The sequence below is a fragment of the Camelus dromedarius genome, chromosome 6 (assembly GCF_036321535.1).
Source record: "Camelus dromedarius isolate mCamDro1 chromosome 6, mCamDro1.pat, whole genome shotgun sequence".
Classification (NCBI taxonomy): domain Eukaryota; kingdom Metazoa; phylum Chordata; class Mammalia; order Artiodactyla; family Camelidae; genus Camelus; species Camelus dromedarius.
The window spans coordinates 45,047,867-45,070,414 of record NC_087441.1 but is presented as its reverse complement, the minus strand read 5'-3'; the positions used below and the strand labels follow the sequence as shown (position 1 = coordinate 45,070,414).

General features: G+C 45.3%; 1 protein-coding gene across 1 annotated transcript in view; it reads left to right on the top strand.

Moving 5' to 3' along the window:
• ARMC2 (armadillo repeat containing 2) overlaps positions 1-22,548 on the top strand; it is a 176,957-nt gene that overhangs the window by 5,769 nt on the left and 148,640 nt on the right. The window contains exon 2 of the mRNA XM_064486802.1: positions 17,530-17,666. The gene's annotated coding sequence lies outside the window, so the exon portion shown is untranslated. The remainder of the gene's footprint in view (positions 1-17,529; positions 17,667-22,548) is intronic.

The following is a 22,548-nucleotide window of genomic DNA, read 5'->3' as shown; positions in this document are numbered from 1 at the left end:
CTCTGGACCTGTAAAATGTGGAGAGTAATATCCGCTTCTCTCCCCTTGGGTTGCCGTGCAAACCATATGATAACCTACAAAATGCCACTAAACAGAGGTGGTGGCATCATGACTGTCTGGGGCTCTGTGCTGAGTGTGCGCTCTGAGCAGTTGCCCTGACCTCCAGGCAACTAGCTTTTGACTTGCGTTTACCAAGAAATTTGGCTTCATGGTTATTTTTCCACGCCCAACACCCTGCTCTGTTGTCACTTGTTCTCCTGCATCACCTGGGACCTTGGCTGAACCCTTCTGCCTCCCCCCATCTATGCGTCTGCTACTCCCTCTGGAAGAAGAATCTGTTCCCTAACTCCACCTGTCTCAGGGAGACCCATCAGAGCAAATCAAGTTCTTTTACTAAGCCAGCATTTATTGAGGTTTTATTCTGTACCCTAATGTAGAATCATGAGTAAAAGGAAACTCTTGGCCCTAGAAGAAGAGACCAACAAGTGATCGGTCAGTTCTGGGCAGTGGAATTAGGTTACAAAAGAAAAATGGGGACGATGCCATGGAGGCCACTGTGAGCCCTGCACTTAAAGAGCACGGTTAGAAGGGATCTTCTTGCCAATATAACTTCATGGATGCCTCTGCAAAAGAACTCGTACTGTGTGTGTCTAGGGAGAGATGGTGAAAGGAGGAACAATTCTGCCTTCTCGCACAGGGTTGGTCCCTGTAACACCCAGAGACCCGGGAGAGAGGTTTCCACACTCCTTACCATGTTCTCAGGTGTATTGTCCTGGGAGTGTCCTGAGCAGCCTGGAGTGGAGACGTCCTGCACCAAACATAGGGTGATGTCACACCCGGGCACTTGGCTGACTTGCCCGCTGAAAGTCATTTCTTATTGGGGTCAAAGTAACACTTAGCAGTCACAGAGTCTGATAAGGTGGTAATGAGTGATCAAGCCACAGCACATGGCGGAGAGTCAGGCATGCAAGAGGGCAACCTTGCCTGACTCACAGACCGGGTGACTTTTCCCAGCCACACCTTGAAGCTGGTGGAGAGGTCCCCTCCCATCTTCTATCCACAGCTGAAGGGAGGACGTCATCTGGACGCAGGTAGGGTGAACAGGGCACTAGACAGGTGGCCATAGTACCAACTAAATTATATGGAAATGATTTCATTTATTCATTCACTTATAACCAGTTTATCAAATGGGCTGGACTTGGTGGGATATAACCAGGAAATTGCTTCTTTTTTCTCTCTCTCTCTCGTCACTGCCCTTCCAACTTGATCTGTCAAATCTTTCACTGGTCAATATCCCTGGCAGATCCCAGAACTATTCAATCCCTTCCAGGTATTAATGAACTGTCCTCATGTTAGAGTATTAAAAAGCTTGGTTTAGTATACATTTTCAACTATTTCCTGCCAAATTCAAAGCTATTTCCTCTTCTGTGGGCTCAGGTTTGACCAAAGCTCAAAAAGGTTGCACAGTCTTTTATTATTGCATTGTCTCTTGCTTTCCACTAGCTGCTTCTGACTCCCATAAGTAGAGGAAGAGCAGAGAGAAGAGGAGAAGAAGCAAAAATGTCTTTTACCTGGCTGGATCTGCTGTAATGCAGCCATTGGTATCCTGAGTACAGATGCTCAGGGACTGGTTCTTTCCCTTGTAAGGCACTTTAGTGGGTTCCTTGGCCCTGCCCCATCCCATTCAGGGCCTGTGCCTTGCAGTGCCTCTCTGGCTGACTCTTAGGACTCCCCTTCAGCTCCAGGGCCAGTGGGAGACCCCACATGGCATCTAATGCCTGTTTCACTTCTCCTTGGTGGTCAAGGCCCTTGGCTGGTCCTGTCAAGAGGACTCAAGCCTAGCTACCATCTTTAGGGTTCACATGGTCCACAGAGAAACTTTTCACCTATTGTCTCAGCAAGCTCTGGAAGTATAGGCCTCACCAAAGAATTTTTGTTCTCCCAAGATGGTGCCACTGGGGCAGGCCCACAAAGACCCCACAGCTCAGCAAGTAACCACCAGGAAGGGAGATTTAATCTCTGCTCCTGGCAGACTCCCCCACTCTTTGAGTGGTCCTCTCAGAGCTGTCCTCACTTGGTTCAAGGATAGGGAAGCACTCCCTCCCCTCCTTGAAGGAGAAGAAAAGGAAAATAAATAAATGCATAATACTTCTTACTAAAACTCCCTTACAATCAATCTAAAACTGTATCTATGTATCTATATCATCTATAGCTCTTGTTTTGGCTAACTCTTAACAAGTCTTACATGGATGGAAGCTGCATCTCTCTTTAGCATATGGGGCCACTTGTTACCCATCTCACCTTTGGGCATCAGCTGAAGTTCCCAAACAACAGAAAAATTCCAATTTAACTTTCTGTTATTCACTAATACATTCAGCTAGAAGATTTATTCAACAAACACTCATCCAGTACGTGTCAGCATGTGCCCAGGACTATGTCCAGGTGTACCCAGTAAGGAGCATAACTGGCCTGGACCTGGCCCCATTCTGGGTGTGCTGGGTGGATCCACCATGGCAGGCCTCTTAAAACCTTTCCAGAACATTGACATCTGATTAATCCAACATCCTATCAGCTGGAACTCTGTTATTCAGCACTGGCATATGATGACTACAAAGACAGTTGTAACTTCATGTCTATTATAATGGTCCCTAGTGCTGCAAGATCCAAAAGTGCCTTTTGAGTCATCACTGATAACTTAATCATCAGAATTGTTTTAGTGTTGAGTAAGTTTTCCTGATACCTGATTCTTGAGCAAGTACAAACTTAGTTATGTTTCTATTTTAACACTAAGTAGGCATATACTCCAAGATAGAGATGGTTTCCTATAATCAGAATATTTGCTAAATCATAACTTCCCATTATTTGACCAGATTGGGTTCAGAACATTTTCCTGCTTGTTTATAGAGTACTTCATAATTCTATGCAGTGTGCATATGTGCATATGTATGTAAATTTTTTCCTTTTTTCTTTTTTTTGTGTGTGTATTTTCTTTTATTAGATTGAATTTTCCTGGTATTTCCCCTTTTATTCAAAAAAAAAAAAAAGTACCCACTTTCCTGGCTTACATGGATAACTCACTGAAACATTTAATTTAACCTGATTTTTTTAAAATGCAAAGTTACATGTTTTTAAACCCCACTCCTGTTTTGGCACCGCCAATCAAAAACATTCAACTTAGAATGTCTGCCTTGTTCCTGAAGTTGGAGTCTACGTGTTTTGATTTTATGGGAATTTTTTTCATCTCATTAAACCTCAGCAGAGATGAAAAGTTTTCATCCTGTGCAGGGAAGAACACCAGAGAATCTTTATTGTTGTCAACTATTACATTTAAAAAGTCTTGCATTCTGACCCCGGTTCCCTGATGTAGTATATAAATCTCGTTAACCTTGTAAATATGATTTTTCAAGAGCAAAGAGTTTCTTCCTTTATTACGCCTAATTTGCGTACTAGCACGTAGTCGAAGTGTTGGCAGATTATAATATATCTTAAAGGGGACTGAAGTATAAGAATAACTAGTTATTTGCAGGTGTGTTATGAAATACACCCCATTAGTCACTTTATATTTGAGAGGCAGAAAAATAGGCACCTAGCAACAGCATGCCATCACTCAGGATTAGAGAATAGCCATTTTACATTGAGAGCTATTACCCCCCGCCTTTGGGGGGCTGTCAGGCAAGCGCATTTAATTACACAGAAGACCCTCACAAGGAGACTGGGTTGTTGATTGTCCACGTGCATGATGAATGACAGCAGTGACATCCCCAAACGATAGATTTTGGTGGAAATGGGGCTCTTGGGGGAGCCTTCCAGACAGGTTCATAAGTCAGTCCCGTGCAGAGACCCCAGACTCTGCTTGAGAACTGTGCTTTCCCTTCTGGAAAGCCACCCTCCTCCCTCCCTCTCTTCCCCTCTGAGTAGATTTCTAGGAGGGACTGCCTCCCCCTAGGACCCAGAAAAAAGGATTGGGCACTTAACACCCTTTCAGGATCCACCTTCCCCCACCAGCCACCAGGGAGAGCATGAAAATGCAGAGCCCACATTAGCATCCAATTAGATTGAATTTCCAGAAGGTTGTTTCTCACACCAGTTAGGACACATAAGAAGTAGCAGGAGGCAAGCAAAAATAATGAAGTTGGAAGAAAACATTCAAAACCTAACATTCAGCTGGAGAGAAATTCCTTGAGGAACCCTACAGGTGCTTGCATCTGGGCTGGTGCAGGGCACTGCCCACCAAGGCCCCCAAGGCCACTCTGCAGATGTTCACTGAGCCTGAGGGTACACAGCCCTGCCCTCCAGCAGTTCCCTTTCACGCAGGGGAGCTTGGCACCCAGGAGACATCCCAGAAGCGGAATAGTCTCTCTGTGTCATGAGGACTTGGGAGCAGACAGAAATTCACACATGATCAAGTCAACGTCTTGCCTTGGAGTCTTGGCCTATGTTGGTTAGTAGAGGAATGTAAAGTGAAGCAGTGCAGTAGGGATTCGATGAATGGGGAAGCCAGGGCTGGAGGGGAGATGGACTCTCCCTCTCTCCTTAAAAAACAAACAGAAAGAAAGAAAGAAAAAGCAGGAAGGGAGGGAGGGAGAAACAGCAAAAAATGGTATCCATGAGAAATAGATAGTGGTGTTGATTGCAACAACACTGTGAATGTAACTAATGCCACTGAATTGTACACTTAAAAATGGTTAAAATGCCAAATTTTATATGTATATATTTACCACAGTTAAAAAAATAGTGTAATATACCCCCAAACCACTGAATTGTACATTTTAAATGGGTGAATTTTATGGTATGTGACTATCTCAATAAAGCTGTTTTTAAAAATGTTATCCATGAGCTCTGTGCGTGTGCATGAGCTCATGTGAGCATGAGATGGAGACAGGCCAGCAGGAGAGATTGCCAAATTCTCAGTTAATTTACTTTGGGGGGAAACGTCAGAGTGAGGATAAACAAAGACGGGGAGGAGAAATGTAACATGTCTGCCCCTTGTTTACATGTCCCTGGAGAAAAGGAGAAAGATGTAAAGTGCGATGGATGCTAAAATAGTATCATAATAGTACAGGCTTCACATTCTTTTATAAGAGGGAAGATTCTCTGCTTTCTCTATGCACTTTGTTGTCAAAGTCAGAGGCATGGCCAGCTCTGTCTGCAGAGGCTCGTGAAGATGAAGTTGTGGCAACAAATGATCAAGCACAAGCTTCTATTTTCCTGTGAAATATCTGATTGTGCTTATCTGATTATACCTTGGAGCCAGTATCCCTTTTCCTGGAGACACACCTTCAAGGACAAGGGGGCATGGTGGAAGTGATGCTGGGTCTGGGTCAAAGACTATCTCCCTGCCTGGGAGACCTTGAGCCTTCAGGTCATTGGACTGGTCTTCTTTGGCCATAAAATGCAGATGATGATACCTCCCATGCCTTCTCCTTGGAGTGGCGTGAGAAACGAAATACAAACAAGACAACAAGTGAACGTTCAGTAAACTGAATCACTGCCTTTGTGGAAGTTGTTCTGGAGGCACGTAATAGAAACCCAAAAAATAAGCCAAAAAAGAAGGCAACGAGTTGAAAGGATACTGGGGAATCTCTCAGAACCTGTGGGCAGGAAGTGGGGCTGGATCCAGAAATGAGCTCTGGATAGCTGAGAACACAGGCCACTCACTCCCTTTGGCTCCTCCGAGTATCCACCTGTTTTCATTTCCCCCTCCCTGTGCAGATTGGCTTCTGTCTTTCGGGCTTACAGGGCCAAATATGGTCGCCCTGTGGCACCTGTAATTACACACCCTCCACTCAAGCCATGAGCCCAGACTTTTCTATTGGGTCCTTGTTCACATTGGTTCAGCCTGGGCTGGGGATTCACTCCTTGTTGGATGAGCCATGAGTGTGGGCAGGGCTCACACAAATCAGCGTGGCCATCCTTTGTCCATCCCCGTTGCTACAAACTGGGCAGGCACCAGGAGAGGTGCCTCCTACAAACACTACGGCAACATCTGAGGGTCTGATTACAGCAGTCAATGGAAGAGTGAGATTCGATTTGAAGAACCTCCTCTTGTAATGTCCCCGTCCCTGCCGTCTTCTGTGAGTCTGGTCCTGGGAGCTCTGTGGAAGCTGACCCTGGCTGGGCACCAAGGCAAAGTGAGCAAAGGTGAGGCCAGAGGCCCATCAGACAGTGTGGCTAGGCTGACATGGTGCCTCGGGGGTCCTGAGGCTGCCTTGCAGCTCCTCTGAAACGTGACTGGGCTGTTCTGCTTGTGCCCAGGGGTCCATGTTCCATTTTTCATAAAAAGTCTTAACAAATGAGAGTGGGTACAGGTCATAGGAATGCATTTCAAGCAGCTCCAACCAAAAAGGAGATTATTCTGGGGCTGCTTCTCTGGATCCCCCTGTCATTTCCTGCCTGCTGCCCTTTGAGCCGTTGCGCTGTTTTCCGGCTCTCCGCCCAGGGGCAGACGTGTTAAGTCCAGCACTGATTTCCTCCCATGAACGGACAGTGAGGAAGATGCTGAATTAAGGGCTGCTGATTTTTTCCCCCTTCTTTTTCTTTCCTTGCCTGTGGTCTGCAATTCCCTGTTCCCCTCTTGGCCTTCAGAGCTGTGAGAGGGTGAGCAGGTGTTGAGAGCAACTTGGTTCTTTTTGAGTCAATCTCATTAGATGGAAAAGATCCAACTCTCTCTGGGGAGCTGGCTGCTCCTTCAAGGCCAGACCACTGGGCAAGGCTCTCAGTAGCTGTGCTAGCCTGTTCGGCATCCCCAGGAGCTGGGCCAGGCCTGCTCGCCCCTACGAGCAGGCTGCTTCTCCAACAGACATACGGATAATTGTATGTCTCGATATACTGCAGTAGTGTAAGATGGTCTCTCTACCAGGCTTGCAGAAAAGAAAAAAGAACAGCTGAGAACACTTCCTCTGTCCCCTCTGGTCTGTGCCATCCTCCCGTCTCTTCATCTCCTCTGCTGTTGAGCATGGGGAGCCAGTAACTCACCTCTGGCCAGTGGGCCTGCTCTGTGCACCGTGGAAGATGCTTGTGGCGGGAAGGGCAAGGGTGAGGGAGGGTAGGCGTGCAGAAGACCAGGCCTCTTCCTGGCCCGGAATCTAAGTGGGCAAATATACTGCAGGTCCCTGCAGGACTTGAGCCTTAAGGATTCACCCTTAAGAAGCCACCAAGGTAAACAAGTACATGATTACATTCATGGCTAGTTATTTAATAACAAACATCTAGTTCTAATCAGCTTACATTTGTCAGTTCATTTAATCCTCACTGTTCTACAAGGTAGACACTTAATATTAGCTCCATTGTACAAATGAGAAAATTGAGGCACCGACTGGTTAAGTAACATGCCCCATTTCACAAGATGAATAAGTGGCAGAGCCAGGATTCAAACCCAGATAGCCCGCCTCAGGAGTCAATCCTCAAACTGCTTCCCATGCTCTCAGCCTCTCATGATGCAAATGAAACATGGAGGACAGGATGGAGTCAGTCTTTGCTCTTGTGTGCTGTGATCATTTAAAAGATGCTACTAGGGAGAAGATATGTTTTTAAAGTCTAACCATTGGAAAAGCAAGTTTTAGTGACAGAAAGTTTCATGACCCATCAGAAGCTCAGCAGTTGGCTCATCATTTCACTAACCTCCCACTAGAGTCAAACTGGCTGTCCTCACTGCCATTAACAGAGAGGAGGTGTGACCTTGCTGTGCAGGGGGAGGGAGGGCTGGTCATTATTTAAGCAATGTGATCTGATGGGGGGTGCTGGAAAGTGAACAAAAGTGGGAATTATTGCAGAGAATCTCACCCTGACGTTTATTGTGATTTTAAAATCTGTGAACATATGGTAACTGCTGGAAGCATGGAATATCAGTTGGAAACAAGTAGACTTAAGGAACAAAATCAGCTACTCTTTTTTTTTTTTAAAAAAAAGAACATGCTATTTTTTAAATTGAAGTATAGTTGATTTACAATATTGTATTAGTTTCAGGTGTACAACATAGTAATTCAATATTTTTATAGATTATACTCCATTTAATGTTATAAAATATTGGCTATATTCCCATGCTGTACAATATATCCTTGTACCTTATTTATTTTATATATAGTAGTTTGTTTCTCTTAATCCCCCATCCTCTCTCCCCACTGGTAACCATTAGTTTGTTCTCTAATCTGTGAGTCTGTTTTGTTATATTCATTCATTTGTTTTATTTTGTAGATTCCACACCTATAAGTGATAACATATAGTACCTGTTTTTCTCTTGTACTACTTCACTTTGCTTCTCTTTTCCCCACAACCCATTTTTGCTCCCAAATCTGAAAAAAGCGCGGAAGAAAGTCCAGGATAAAACATCCCCCTTTCTTCAATCCATTCCCCACCCTTACCAGTGTAAGCGTTTCCCTGGCCTATAACAGAAGTTAGTATTTTGGCTCTCGGCTATGGTATTTCTGTGTGATGTGTCCTTCCCTGGTTTTGGTTGGATCTTAAATTCGACTTCTTTTTTTAGAGAGCTGGATGGGGAGCTGAAAACGAGGGGATGGCATTTTGTTTAGGATCCATGGTGGTCCTTGGGAATTCAGGCCAAGAGCTGCTTCTCTTGCCAGTTGAGGGAGCCCCACTGTGTGGCTAGGCAACAACCCCCTCCCCCTCCCCAGACACACTCCCCCTCCCAGCACTGGCCATCCAGCAAAACTCTGTGTCCTCCGCCTCCCTTGGGAGCATCCTGGTGATGTTCACTCCCCTTCTTTGAACCTGCTGCTGATTCCACTTAGCCTTGATCTTAGTCTATTCAAGCTGCTATAACGAAAATACCAGACTGGGTAGCTTATAAACCACAGAAATGTATTTCTCATGGTTATGGCTCTGGAGGCTGTGAAGTCCAAGATCAAGGTGCCAGCAGATGCGATGTCTGTCTGCTTCCTGGTTCATAGATGGCTGTGTCTTCTCACTGGGTCCTCATCGGGCACAAGGGCTGAGAGAGCTGCCTGGGGTCTTTGTTATGAGGGCACCAGTCCCATTCACGAGGGCTCCACCCTCACAACCTAATCACCTCCCAGAGGCCTACCTCCTAGTACCATCGCCTTGGGGGAATAGGCTTCAACACAAGAATTTTCATGGGGGGATGGGCAGTACACAAATATTCAGTCTACAGCAACCTCTCTGACTGTCTAGTTTACATGTTTTGTCTCCCTCTTCCAAACAGTAAGATTCTGGAGGGTCTAAACCATATAGTCTTTGTCCACTGCCTGCTTCACTCCATCAGCAAGCAACACTGTCTCCCACAGTGTCTGCGTACACTCATTTTGTGGGCTTAGTGCTGAGCACACTGTCTTTGATCAAGGAATGAATCCACCACTTTTCAGAGATTTCCCTGTTTTCTGAATCCTCTTCTTTCCTAATCAAGTTGTCTTGGGAACTAGGGGAACTAGCATCCCTCCTCTCAGCATGAGAGAGGTGCAGAAGTCCATTTCCTGGGTAAACCCAGGCTCCCCCAGATGCCTGCCCTTTCACATCATGAACTCTCCCAGAAAAACCAGTCCAGACAGCAACTTCTTGTCTAAACACATCTCTCTAGAAAGCCCTATGCAGAAAGTGCTAGTTTCTAATGTAATATCCACTCTCTCCTTCTTTCTTAGTAACAGAGCCACAGTGTTAATCCAGGTGGCATGTAGCCAATAAAAAGACTATGATTCTCTACCTCTCTTATAGAAAAGGAAAGCAGAAATTGTTGGATGGAACTTCTGGGAAAGACTTTTTTGCCATTTCATCCTACCTGCCTCCAGTTGTTTGGGATGTGGATGTGATGGCTGGAGCTGCAATAGCCATACTGAGGCCACAAAGAAAAGACTAAAAGAATCACAAAGACTCAAACCTGCTTTTCTTGATTCTAATTGATTCTTGAGCCACTGAACCAATCGGTAATTACCCATACCTGAATTTCTCATAACATTAAAAAAAAAAAAACCCAAACCACTATGTGTTTAAGCCAGTTCTGTTCTTAGCAATCAAAAGCAATTCCTAATTGACACACTGAATTAGAGACAGGGTAGTTCAATGATTATTCAGAGCCTTAGTTACAGGGAACTGAGCCCTTATGAAGTCACAGTTATCAGAAATCTTCCTTTGCTGACAAGCCCTAGTGCCAATCTTCTCTGAGTTAAGTGAGATCCTTTCTGGTGTTCTCGAATTTAACTTCAGTGAAAGTGAAACATGAAAGCCACTGGGCTCCTTCCCTAGAAGCAGTTTTAGGAAAGCAAGTCATCATCTCCCTTTGACATGCGGTCACCTGCAAAAGCGTTGCTGATACCATGCCGGCGAGCTACATGTAGAAGTTCTCCAACATCTGGCAGCTGGGCTGCTACTGGCTTTTTTAAGCACAAGTAAAACCAAGCATTCAAATATTCCCAATTTAGTCTCTTAAGCATTATATTGGGTGCCTCTACCTTGGCCCACAGCTGCCAGCAATTCAAAGCTCTTCCTTTACAAACATTTTTAGTTTTTTTAGTCTGTGCATTCTCTTCATTCTCGTTAGTGGTGAAGTCACACTGGTGGAATTTTTGTAGAGGCAGTCACTGTTGTGTCTTACCAGTGATAGGTGTCCAAAAGGTTTCACTGAGGCTGGGGTACTGGGAAAAAGCCACCAGGAAGCTGGAAGCCCTGTGTCCTTTTAACCCAGTTTAAAGAGCTGATTCCTTTCTGTAGCCAGACCCTCATCTCAAGCAGCCAGTTTTAAGTGGTAGTAGTGCTGTCAGAGGGTTGGGTGGTGGTGGTGGGGGTGGTAGTAGGAATAGCAGACCCCACCTTCTTTCTCCTTCACAGCTGGGCAGGGTGAGAAGCTGGGTCAGGAGGAAGCGGAAGTCTGGAACAGATGGACTCCATCCCACCTTGTGAATCTCTTCATCCTCTGTTGATGCTGTCCAGGACCTGGGGGCTCTTAGCCCACCCTCCCCCTCTACATTCTTTGTCCTGTCGTGCTCTAGGTTAGTGCCACCTTCTGCAAGGAATGTGTGGAGTAAGAGAATATCAGCACTAAAAGGGGCTTCAGAGACTGCCTTGGCCCACTTTCTGATTCGATACTGGGGTAGAATGGAGTCCATGGCAGAGAGATGACTTGTCTTGGGTCACATCACTAGTTAGTGGCCTAGCTTTAGATACTGACCCCAGCATGTTTGGTACAGGAATAGATGATAACGAATTCTTATCTAGTGTTTACTATGTGCAAGGCACTGTTGGAAGATATATATGGTGTGTGTGTATGTGTGTACACACACAGATATATAATCTTTCTCATTTTATGCATGAGGAATACAAGGCACAAAGAGGTTAAGTAACTTGCCCAAAGTCACAGCTAGTAAGAGGCAGAGTCAGAATTTGAACTCAGGCAGTCTGGCTCTGCTCTGGACCACTGCACTATCCTGACATACCAGTGCCCTGTCTTTATTCACTTCTGGTCCACATAAGGGATCTCTAATAAATTCCTTAGCCAAAGGATTCCTGGCTTACTCTCTTACCCCTGGAGGAGCATTTCTCGAAACATGATAGCAACAGGTGCCAAACCAAGCAACCACAACTAAAACAAAACAAAAATAAATTCCGTGGTCAAGTAAATTTGCAATGTTATATTAAACCAGGTTAAACAGATTTTTTTTTTTTACTATGAAACTTCTCATAGTAGCCTTTAATATGCTACTGGACATTGTGAATTCTCTAAGTGGATCTAAAAGCTTTTCCTAAATGTTTTGGACCACATTTTTTGATGCAATAATGTCATCACATCCTCTAGATTGGGAAACTCAATCGAGTGAAAAAGGCAAATTGTGTCTATTATTCTTATGAAAATAGTTTTGAACTCAAAGATCCTCTAAAATGGAAAATAGTTTTGACTCAAAGACACTCCTCAGGGGTCCCTGGAACACATTTTGAGAAATACTGTCCCAGTAAATCATATATTAAAAAAAAAGTCTTGAAGCATATTATCATGGGGCTACATATCATCTTGCCCTTGCAAAGGACAATAGAGAAAAGCAAATGAAAGAATATGGATGTTGTTGATTTTCCCTTTTCTCCTTTCTTCTCCATATAAAATTCCCTTCTAGTAAGTCAGCATTCTTGTTAACAGAGACTTACTTAAGTATAAGTAAAGTGTCATTTTCGGGGACCCCTTGACCCTTCACTGTACCCCCTCAATTCTCCCTGACTGGCACCCTGTAGGTCCACCTGAAATTTCTATCATTAGCATTTTGTTTATTTGGATAAGGCCTTGTCTTTCTAGAAAAAGCCTCAAGTTAAGATACAATTTTGATATGGTGGGAGGTGTGGCATGGGCTACAGCACCTCAGCATGTGCATTCAGATTCAGGAGCCTGTCCAGTATGAGAATCCTGGGGGACGGGGACTCCAGATGAGGAAGCACTGCAGTGGCTACCTGCATGGGACCCTAGAAAGTGAGGTGCCCTGGGGAGAAGCAGCCACTCTTTCCTTTTTAGCGAGAGCTCCAAAGATGCACTTTATTCATTTAACAATTTTACCTAGGGTCTGTCCTTGATTGGAGGTCATTGTGTGTTTATTTATACTGGACCAGAGGTCTTTGAATCTGACCTCAACCTTCAGGACAAAGCCAGTGTACTTGGGGTACTTCTGAATTTAATCTAAACCAAGTGGGAAAAATAAAATTAACATTCAGCTGGGTAGCCCAGGGTCCTCTTCTGTAACACTGGCCAGTGCAACATAACATTGACCTTTGCTCACCAGGCAGCTAAATCACAGGAGGACATCCCGGTCTGTCCTACACAGTCTGGGTTAGACAGAGAATCACCAACTGAAGGGACACGAAGTGTCCTCTCCCTCCTGAGAACAGCATCACCTCCCACATCTTCTTGTCTTTTCCATCCTCTCAGGTTTTAGCGCTCCTGCCAGGCGACACTAACACTGAATCACCAGCTCTCTTGTACTTGCCACTGTCATGCACCATATGCTGCACTTGAGCCCCAGGTGTGCGCCAGGCGAGCCCTTAGCTGTTTGCCTGGGGTGGGCTTGCGAGGTTAGTGGGCGTCTCGTCAAAGCAAACGGATCCAACTAAGCATTTTACAAACAACACAACAGGTTTACTAGGAGTTTCCCACACATGTTAGTAACACATACTCGTTTTAGACATTTTAGAAAATACAGATGAAAAAATGGACAAGTCATCTGTAATCCTGTCATCCAGAGATAAGGACAGCTTTGGATGTGAATTCTTCCTGCCTTCCTGTTTTCTTCCTAGCTCTCGCTTACTACACAGCTACAGACACAGTTCTAGATGGGATTCATACGTGGCCAGAGTAGTCGCCCCTATTCCACCCTCCCTGCACCCAGCCCCTGTGTTGATTTGCCACAATGGTCTACGCAGAGGAAGGGGCCAGGTTCTGTGTGTGGATTCTTGGGCCTGGAGGGTAAGCAGAGAGGACAGCATGGGTCCGGGCTCCCTTTCTGCCTCAGGGATGGATGGATCTGATGGAGGGTGGGATGCAGGGGAAGAGAGGAACCCACTGCACAGTGCTGGGTAGAATTCAGTGTGTCCACACAGTGAGGACTCTTGAGAAGTGCAGCTCTGCTCGGGCATGTGAAGGAAGGGAGGATGTCCATTCTCCATAATGTATTGAAGCTGCTATGTTTTCTCTTGGGACACCCCTGTCATGAGTGGGGTCCTCTGGTGGGGGTACCACTCACTTAGCGAGCTGTCTGCACTCATAACTCATGGCTCTTCTGCTCACCATTGATGCGGCTTTGGTATTCCTTTGCGATTTCCTAATTAGACGTCTATATTTAGTCTCTTCTGCACTAGAACACGCACAGTAGTTAAATCTGAAATCCAAGACGTCATAAGCCAGCAGCCTACTGTTTCCTATAAAATGTGTGGGGAGACATCATCATTGTTCACGGGCTGTGATGAGTCACCTCAGGTTCTCAACATCTCGCCGTCACTCTTAATTCTTCAAATTAATCAGGGAAAGAGCTGGGGAAAGTTGGGCTCTTCTGAGGCCAATACTGGCCAGCAAGAGCAATGCTCCTGTCTGCTGGCTCAGCCTCTCTCCAGGCAGCCCCTGTTGGACCATTTCTTTATTTTGCAGTTAGTTCTAGGAGACTCATGGGGAAACTTTTGCTTGGGGGTCTAGAATTTATATTTCAGAACTTCTTGCCCTCGTTAGAGCACCAGATTCTGTAAGGAGAGTTTGAAAACAATAGCTCTCAGTGCTCTTCCAACAATACTCTTGATAATCAATCGTCAGTAATTTCAACAGCCATAAACGTGGTCCTTCTAATACTCAGCCTTCCAGTTCCTCAACTTCCTCTCCTCCCAGTAACCTTGCCCTTTATGATTTCTTGGCCACTCATGCCCATGGCTATGCCCTTGATGTTACCATTACCATATGTGCTCCCTCCATAATCTCAGTTTCAAACACCCGACTCTCCCATCACAGTTTCTCCTTCCATCTCAGTCTTCTATTCTCTCCAATGCTTCTTCAGCCTCATGGAGATCCACAGTCAATTGATCTACCACCTTTTCACTACCTCATCATCACCCACAAGCCCTCACTGCCCTCCTTATCTGCTTTGATTTTCTGGTCCCTCATTGTCACTCTGCCCATTAATGCACAATCAACCCCCTTTGACTCCTGTCTTCATTGTACCTTCTTGGCAAAACCATGACCCTGCCCACTGTGTCTGCACCTGCACGGCTGGATGTGGCTACCTGGTGTTACTTTAAGTTCATCATAACAGCTGCACGTAGATCCTTGGTGCTGGCCTGTTACACAACTATTCTCCCTCTCTCCAAGACAAAGATTTCACATTTTCTCCTCCTTCCTCAAACCCCCAGTCTTCCTCCCCCATCCTCACGCCCAGCTGATGGCCTTGCCTCCTGATTCACTGAGATAATAGAAAAATGAACTGACAAGTTCCACATTTCCACCACCACACCCACCTGCCTACCCTCATCAATGCCAATCCGCTCTGCCTTCCCTTCTAGTACAGGGATGAATTTCCCAAGCTTGTCAGTGACACTCAATGTGTGGTCCTCAATCCTGACTAGCAGCATCAGCATCACCTGGGAGATTGTCAGAAGTACCAGTTCTCCAGCCCCACTCCAGACCTGTTGAATCAGAATTTCTGAGATAGGGCCTGGGAATCTGTATTTCAACTGGCTCTCCAAGGGATTCTTATGCATGAGGAAGTTTAAAGAGAGCTAGATCCCTTTCATTCCACCTACTCAGGGATATCTCTCCAGTGGTGAGCCCCTCTCTCTTTTGCATTATTGCATTTTTTCCTCTTTACTGGGTCATTTTCCATTCCATCATATAGACAAGCTGCAGACAAAACACACAACCTCTCTTGATTCCAAATCTCATTTTAGCTACCATCCCATTTCTCTACTTCCCTCTATCTCTTGAAAGCCCATCAATCAGTCTTTTGTTCCCACCATCCCCAAAAACAGAGCTTACTAAGGCCATTTTGGAAGAAATTGGCTTGATGGTCATACAACTGTTTACTCCTTCTGGAGACACAACTAAATGACATTCCCGAATTTCTTTGCACATAAATGAGCCCAAGTGACTAGTTCTTGGCATGGGAACGTGAACCTTCAGGCTGAGGCATTTGAACATGGGTGTGCTTCAATGGGGACTGTCCCTTCCCTTTCCAAGGTGACCACGGAGGCCACACACTGAAGATGAAAGTTGAGTACCTGAAGCAACACATGGAAAGCCATCTACCAAGCACTTGATGGGACTGTAACATGAGTGAGAAATAAGGCTTTTCTTGTGTTAAGTCATTGATTTTGGGGTTGTTTGTTACAGAAGTGAACCTGCCTAATAAAACTGCCAGTGACCCCCAAATTTCTAAATCTGATAGTGAATACTCCATCATTATCACACGTGACCAAATAGCATTTGGCAAAGTTGATCAGTGGTTCCTTCTCAAGAAATTGTATTCACTTATTCTTTCCTTTTTTTTAAATGGGGGTACTGAACCCACCTCCCCGTGCACACTAAGCTTACACTTTACCACTGAGCTATACCTCCCCCTTTATTCACATATTCTTCAGGCCTCTTTTTTTTTTCCATTAAAAAAAATCCTTAACTCACTGTAATATCCTTGCTAATTCTCCCTTGTGTTAACTGCCCACAGTGCCCAGTCCTTGGATCTCTTCTCTGTTAGCACTCACCCCTCTGTTAATATCACCCTTGTGCTTGGCTTTAAATACCTTGTCTACTATAATGATTCCCATGTTTACATCTGTAGCCTGGACCCAAGACTTGCTTATCCACCTGCCAACAAGACATCTCTACTTGTCATCTACTAGACACCTCCTACTTAACATGTCCCCAACCAGACTCCTGATGCCCTTAGTCCTACTTCATCCATCATCTTTCCCTTCTTGATAAAACGTTAGCTCCACCCTCCCAGGGGCTTAAGCCAAAACAATGGACCAGTCTGTGACTCTGTCTCTAACTTCTCACATCCCATTATTAACAGTTCCTACAGGTCTCACCCTAAAACTGTCCCTAGCCTCATCTCACCCTTGCACTGGTGCCATCTGAGTTCAAGCCCCTGCTCTCCTCTCTTGCTTACACCCTTGCACTATTCTAATAGTCTCCCTGTTCACATTCTTTCCTGTCTCTCTGCTGTTCTGAATAGAATATCCAGGATGCTCTTTAGACACATAAATCAGATTATCTCACTTTTCTTTTCCAGTCTTGCCCCTGCCCCCAGTATTTTCCCAGATCACTTGGAATTAAAGCCAAAGTCCTTGAAAGGACTCTCAGGCCCTGCATGAGTTGGCTCCCCATGACCTCTCTCACTTCATCTCTTCTGCCTCTCTCCTTGGTGGGCTCCACACCATAACACTCTCTTCTTTGCTGCTTCAAGTATATTCTTGCCTGGAATACAGTCTCATAGCCTAATCTTTCACTTCCTTCAGACTTCTGGTCAAGTTTGCATGAACAGCATGGCCTTCCCTGACAGAAGCTCATGCCCACTGCCCCTCCACTCACAATCCTCTTCCCACTCATCACCATCTGGCACACTAGACATTTACTTATTGGTTTCTTTTATTATTTGCTTACTCCCACCAGCATGTAAGGAGAGTGGGGACTTTGTCTTGTTTATTCTTTGTCCCCAGAACCTAGAACAATGGTGGGCATACAGTTGGTGCTCAATAAACACTTGTAGTGTGGATGAAAGAAGGAACTGCAAAACAAGCCAGCTGTGGCCTCTTCAGCGCAGGGGAGGGAGCGAGTCCCACTGGCTGAGTTTTGCAGATGTGCTTCATTTCTGGTGAAGCCAGAGTCCTTTCTTGCTCTCCCAGGGAATTTTCTCTCAAGGGTCTTGTCTTCAGAGTCTCTGATGTACCCTCTTTTGGACCATCCTGGGACACCTGTATCCTCCTCCTAGGGTTGGCCTCGTGACACTTGGTGATATCGTTTGTGAGTTTCCAGCACAAACCTTTGCTCATGAGGCTCTGGGACTCCATTTGACATGGGAAGAGGGCTGATTCCCTGATCTGCTCTCCTACCAGGAACACCGTGAGGTCTGACCAGGAGAGCAATGGACAGCACTGGGTCCTACTTTTGAAAATGTGCAGACAAGTCATCATGAAAACTCCAGAGGAGGGAGGCTTGAAGGCCCCCTTCAGTCACTGATTCTTAAGGAGAGGTGAGTAAGGCTGGGCAGGTTGCCAGGAGGTGCTGCTTCCTGGTCCTCCCCACTCTCTGACACTATCTCTGGGAAAGGTTGTTGGAACCAGAAGACACGCGGCTTTGTTGATGAAAAGACTGTTTATTCCTAGTACACTGGACACTTTGTTCAGGAATAGTTCATCCATTTGAAAATATTGCCCTTGTAATGGTGCCAAGGTCGTCACCTGCTGGGGTTATCAGCAGAGTACGTGCCAGCTCTGCCTGGGGTATTTTAATAGGTGTATCACTTCTCTGCCAAAGTGACTAAAGAACATTGCAGAGTTAATTTGTATTCAGTGTGCTCCCCGCATGCATTCTTAATATTCTGTTTTTGTTGGGACTTTTAAGAGAAAAAAGAGAAAGAAATGAATAAATAGGATATAATGAACTGATTTAAAAAGGAATTTTAAGTGGTTCTGACTCATTTTGGAGTTCTCTGTACCCATTTGATAATAACAATATACTTTTCAAAGCATTGGATAGTTTTCAAAAAATGTTTATATTCTTTCTCCCCTTCGATGTTTAAATCTATCCTGTAAGGAAGAGTGGTGTGTCCTCTATTTTAGGTGAGAAAACTGAGGCTCAGGGATGTGTCGCATATGTCAGACAAGGTCAAAGAATTAAACATGATGGAACAAGCATTGAGGCCCAAGTCTCTCAGTGCCTAGGTCAGAGTGTGTCCACACCATGGTGGCAAGCTGGGCAGCATAGGCAGGTCTGTCAAGGGTAAGGAACCAGCTGGGTTTGGTCAGTGACCCTGGAAGTCTAGAAGTAAATGTGAGTGGAGAACAATTTTGTCTGTAGCTATGGTCTTCCATGTCAGCCAACACAGGATAATAAACACAGTTTCTCACCCTGACGAGCATGTGGAGACCCTGCCTGCTGAGTGGATGATGAGCATCCACTTGGGTATAGCAGGGCCTCAGGGAGGCCAGCATCCCGTGTAGCAGCCCCATGGCATTGTGGGAAAATCTCCAATCCAGGCTTCAGGAGGCTGGAGTTCCAGTGCCACCTCCACAGTGTATAGATCTGTTGTGTGACCTTGAGCAAACCCAGCATAAGACAGATTAGATCACATCGGCTTACCCCTTGGGTAGAGATAGCCAGCTTCCATGACAAGGTATCAATGGCTGGAGTAAAGAAAGAAAAAGCAGGCCCATCAAGTCTGTGGATGCCACATGGCTGGAAAGTATAGCTAATAATGACAAATGACAGATCAGATTTCTAGAAAATCTTGAGACTGGTTGAAATGTTGGGATGGAAGCTCTAAGGTCAATGGACAGAACTGTACTGTGGTTTCACAATAATTGCAGCAGGAGCAGCATTTATTATTAATCTACATCGTTCCTCCTCTTAGAAAGGATTTGGGAAAGTGAAAGGCACATGTTTAGACTGAAGAAGATTGATGTGAGTTTTAGTTGACTGGAGGCTCAATATGGCTGGGGATTGACAAAGAAGTCAGTGCAACCAGGGGCTCTCCCAACAGAGGCGTAGGGCCTAGAAGTTCTCACCTTGAGCTTGTGTGCACAGCCATGTGAACACTGGGCTCCGCAGCAATGCTTTTGAAGAGGGTGGTTGACAAACTGGAGCCAGGTAAGTGGTGGGAAATCATGGTCCATGTCAGGGGTTCTATGGCCTGTAAGGGAGAAGACTCACTGGGGTGACATGATGGTGATCATCATGTAATCAATCAAGTAGGAGGATGAGGAAGTGCATAATCTAGGTGGAGGGCCACAGGGCCGAAACTAGGCCAATGAATGGAAACTGGGGGGCTGTATAGTTTTAGATGTAAAAATGGGAGCGGGAGGCCTCGAGAAGCAGTGAATTCCTTCTCATCAGATGTGCAGCTGCCTGACCTCTTAATGGGGGTTCCCACACTGTGTGGGATTGCAGCTGAGACATCTCTTGACCAGCGCCAGTGATCCAGGAAACGAGAGAACGCACACGGTGCAAACTCCACACGTTCTGTGACTGTGAGGTCGCTGTGTTTGTGTGAGGAGCCGGGGAGGCGGCCCAGGCCTTCCTTTGTCAACACACACTTCCCACCATCCTAGGTAAAGCATGGAAAGTATGTCTACACTCGCTTTTCACCAATCTGGAGTTGGGTCTCTAGGCCCTGCCCCTCTTTCTGAATATGCCTGGAGACAAGAACGTTGCTTTGCCAAGACTTTTGAATGTGTTTTACTTCCATCTCACAACTGAGGACACTGAAGTACCAAAAACTTCAGGGTCAGGGAGAAATTCAGAGGCAGCTCCTGAAAGGGCTCACCCTTGAGTGGGAGTCTGTTCTAAGCAAATCAAGTGAGCTGCACGCTCTGTGAACCTGGCTTTACTGGAGTATCTTTATTTTAAGGGATCTATAGAATTAAAGTTGAAGTTTTTCTCTTTTTCTTTTTCGAGTTCTGGATTACCTAATAGATCAGCTGAACTAATGTGGAGAGAAGAAATTTGCCCTTCAAACAGAACTACTTAGGTGCCTGAGTAATGAGCTCTGCATCCGCGAAGGCTGCTGACACAGTGAAGCTCTTGGGCCGGAGAACACTGATGATGCCCAGAGCTTCAGGCCTGAAACTAGATAGGCTTCAGACTAGGGCACCTTCCTGAAGTGTATATTTGCATTTTGGCTGGAAAATACCTGTGACATACACACCTGTGCTGTGTGTTCTGTATAACCCACAGTTGGGTTTCATCTCGACTCCCTCCCCACCTACCCCATCCCCCTTGCTCTAAGAATCACTACTGCCCTTGATCAAATCCACAAGGGGTCCTCCTAAGCCAGGTTTCTGTCAAAAGGCTTTGCCTTACCCTTGACCTGGGGTGAATCCTATCTACAAATTGGGCTGGATTAAGCCAAGATCATCCACTGAAGAATGGTGTTAGGCCTGGCTGGTCAGGTAGTCAGTGACTGGGTGGAGCTGGACGTGAAGTAGAAACAGAGTTGAAGCAGCCATTTTCTGATGGCTTTCAGTCAAACAGAAATTTCCCATTCAGTTCTAAGAGCGATGAGGGATCCTGATGTGGATGTGGGTGCCTGATGCCTCCCTCCTTCCCCTGAACAACTGTGATCTTCTTGGGATGTGATTGCTAAGAGTGAGTTTGTTTTCACACAGTTCCACCACAATGAGAACCGGGATGCTTTTTGAATTGATCAGACTCTTTGGCACTAAAAGTAATAGATGGTTTTAAGTGCAAAATGACAGTCACGAGCAGGGGTTGACTTGTATAGCATTTGAGACATGCTGTTCTTTCAATCTTTTTGAAAAGAGGTACAACACATGGATTGTTTTAGTGACTATTTTCACAGGTCCCCCAAAAGCTTCCTTTTAGCTTTTGTACATGATAGACATGCTTATAGGGTTGATGCTTATTATTTCGAATCAAGGACTAACACCTTATTCTTGTTATTACTTTTGTAAAACACTAAAACTCATTCTGAAATTAATGATCTTTCATAATTTTTAAGACAATGGTGTATCAGCAAGGAATTGCATTTGGCTGTGAGTGACAGTGATCTGAAAAACAGACATAACAAATTCGATGTTAAGTTAAATAGAAGTTTTGGGACAGCACTCAGAGCTTGGTATGATGGCTCCACAATGCCGTGAGGTACCCATATTCCTTCATCTGCCATCTTTAGCATGTGGTTTCTGTCCTTGTAGTCATCAGATGACTGCTGGAACGCTAGCCATCAGGTCCACATTGCAAGTGGAGAAAGGGAAAAGTCCAAGAGCAAAATACACATCCCAGTTAGTTGGGTCCAACCCCAAAGTTTCTACTTATGTCTCATTGGCTAGATTTAGTTCCATGGTCATCTGGCAAGGGAGATTGGAATATGAAAATATTGAGTCACTCTCATTGCTGCCTCAGACAAAAGTAGAGTTCCCTTAGTAAGGAGGAGATGGGGGCTGTCTAATAGTTTGTACTCTATGTCTAAAGGAAAATTCTATAAGACATATTCTGTTGGCTTAATATTTTACAGTCAAAACCTATGATAACTTCATGTAAATTTTCTGTTAAGAAACCACATCACATTGTACAGTCTCTGATAGGGTTTCCAGAGCTCTGGAAACCCACCCATTGAATTCTTAATCATCCCACCCAAACATCCTTGTGTCTGCCAGTGCCCCAGACCCAAAGCCATAGTTTACTCTTTATTACCCTTTATCCTTCATGTTCAACCAGTCACAAATTTTATCTGCCTCCTGTCCAGACCATCTCTTAAGTCCATCTGTTCCTTTCCACCCTGACCATCAGCACAACTGAGCATCCATAAAGTCAGGCTCTGTGCTAGGCTCTGCAATTAGATCATTAAGGCATTTGGTCTTATGACTTCAATCCTGGGTTATGTACCTGCACCAGTCTAAGAGCTGATATTCCTGAATCCACTTCCAGACCTGCCCTTCCTTTGTACACACACAACCTTTGCTTAGACACTTCTTCCTCTCACAGGGTTCCAACAAAGTCTGTGTTTCAGAGGCCTCTGCAGCCTCGTACTTAACAATACCCCTTGTGACTGAGCTGTCCTAGCTGGCCATGTGGAGGAAGGGTGGACTCTAGAAAGATCCTTGTCCAGCCATTTCCCGGCAGATTAACCTTGGGCAAATTCTCTGGCTCCAAGTGGTATATGGGCAATGGTGGTGGGTAGCAGGGAACACTTGAGTGGCTTTGTCAGAACCAGGAACAGTAAGAAAATCTGAAAGAACCTTCTGTTTTAAGAAGGTACTTGACGATCTCTGAATCAATTCTGAGAGGCTTCAATGACTCTTAAGAGGATTAAGCCAGAGGACTTCAGTGAAACTTGTGCTTTTGTTCCCGAGGTGGAAACCCTTGACAAGTGATGCACACAAACAATTCTTGGG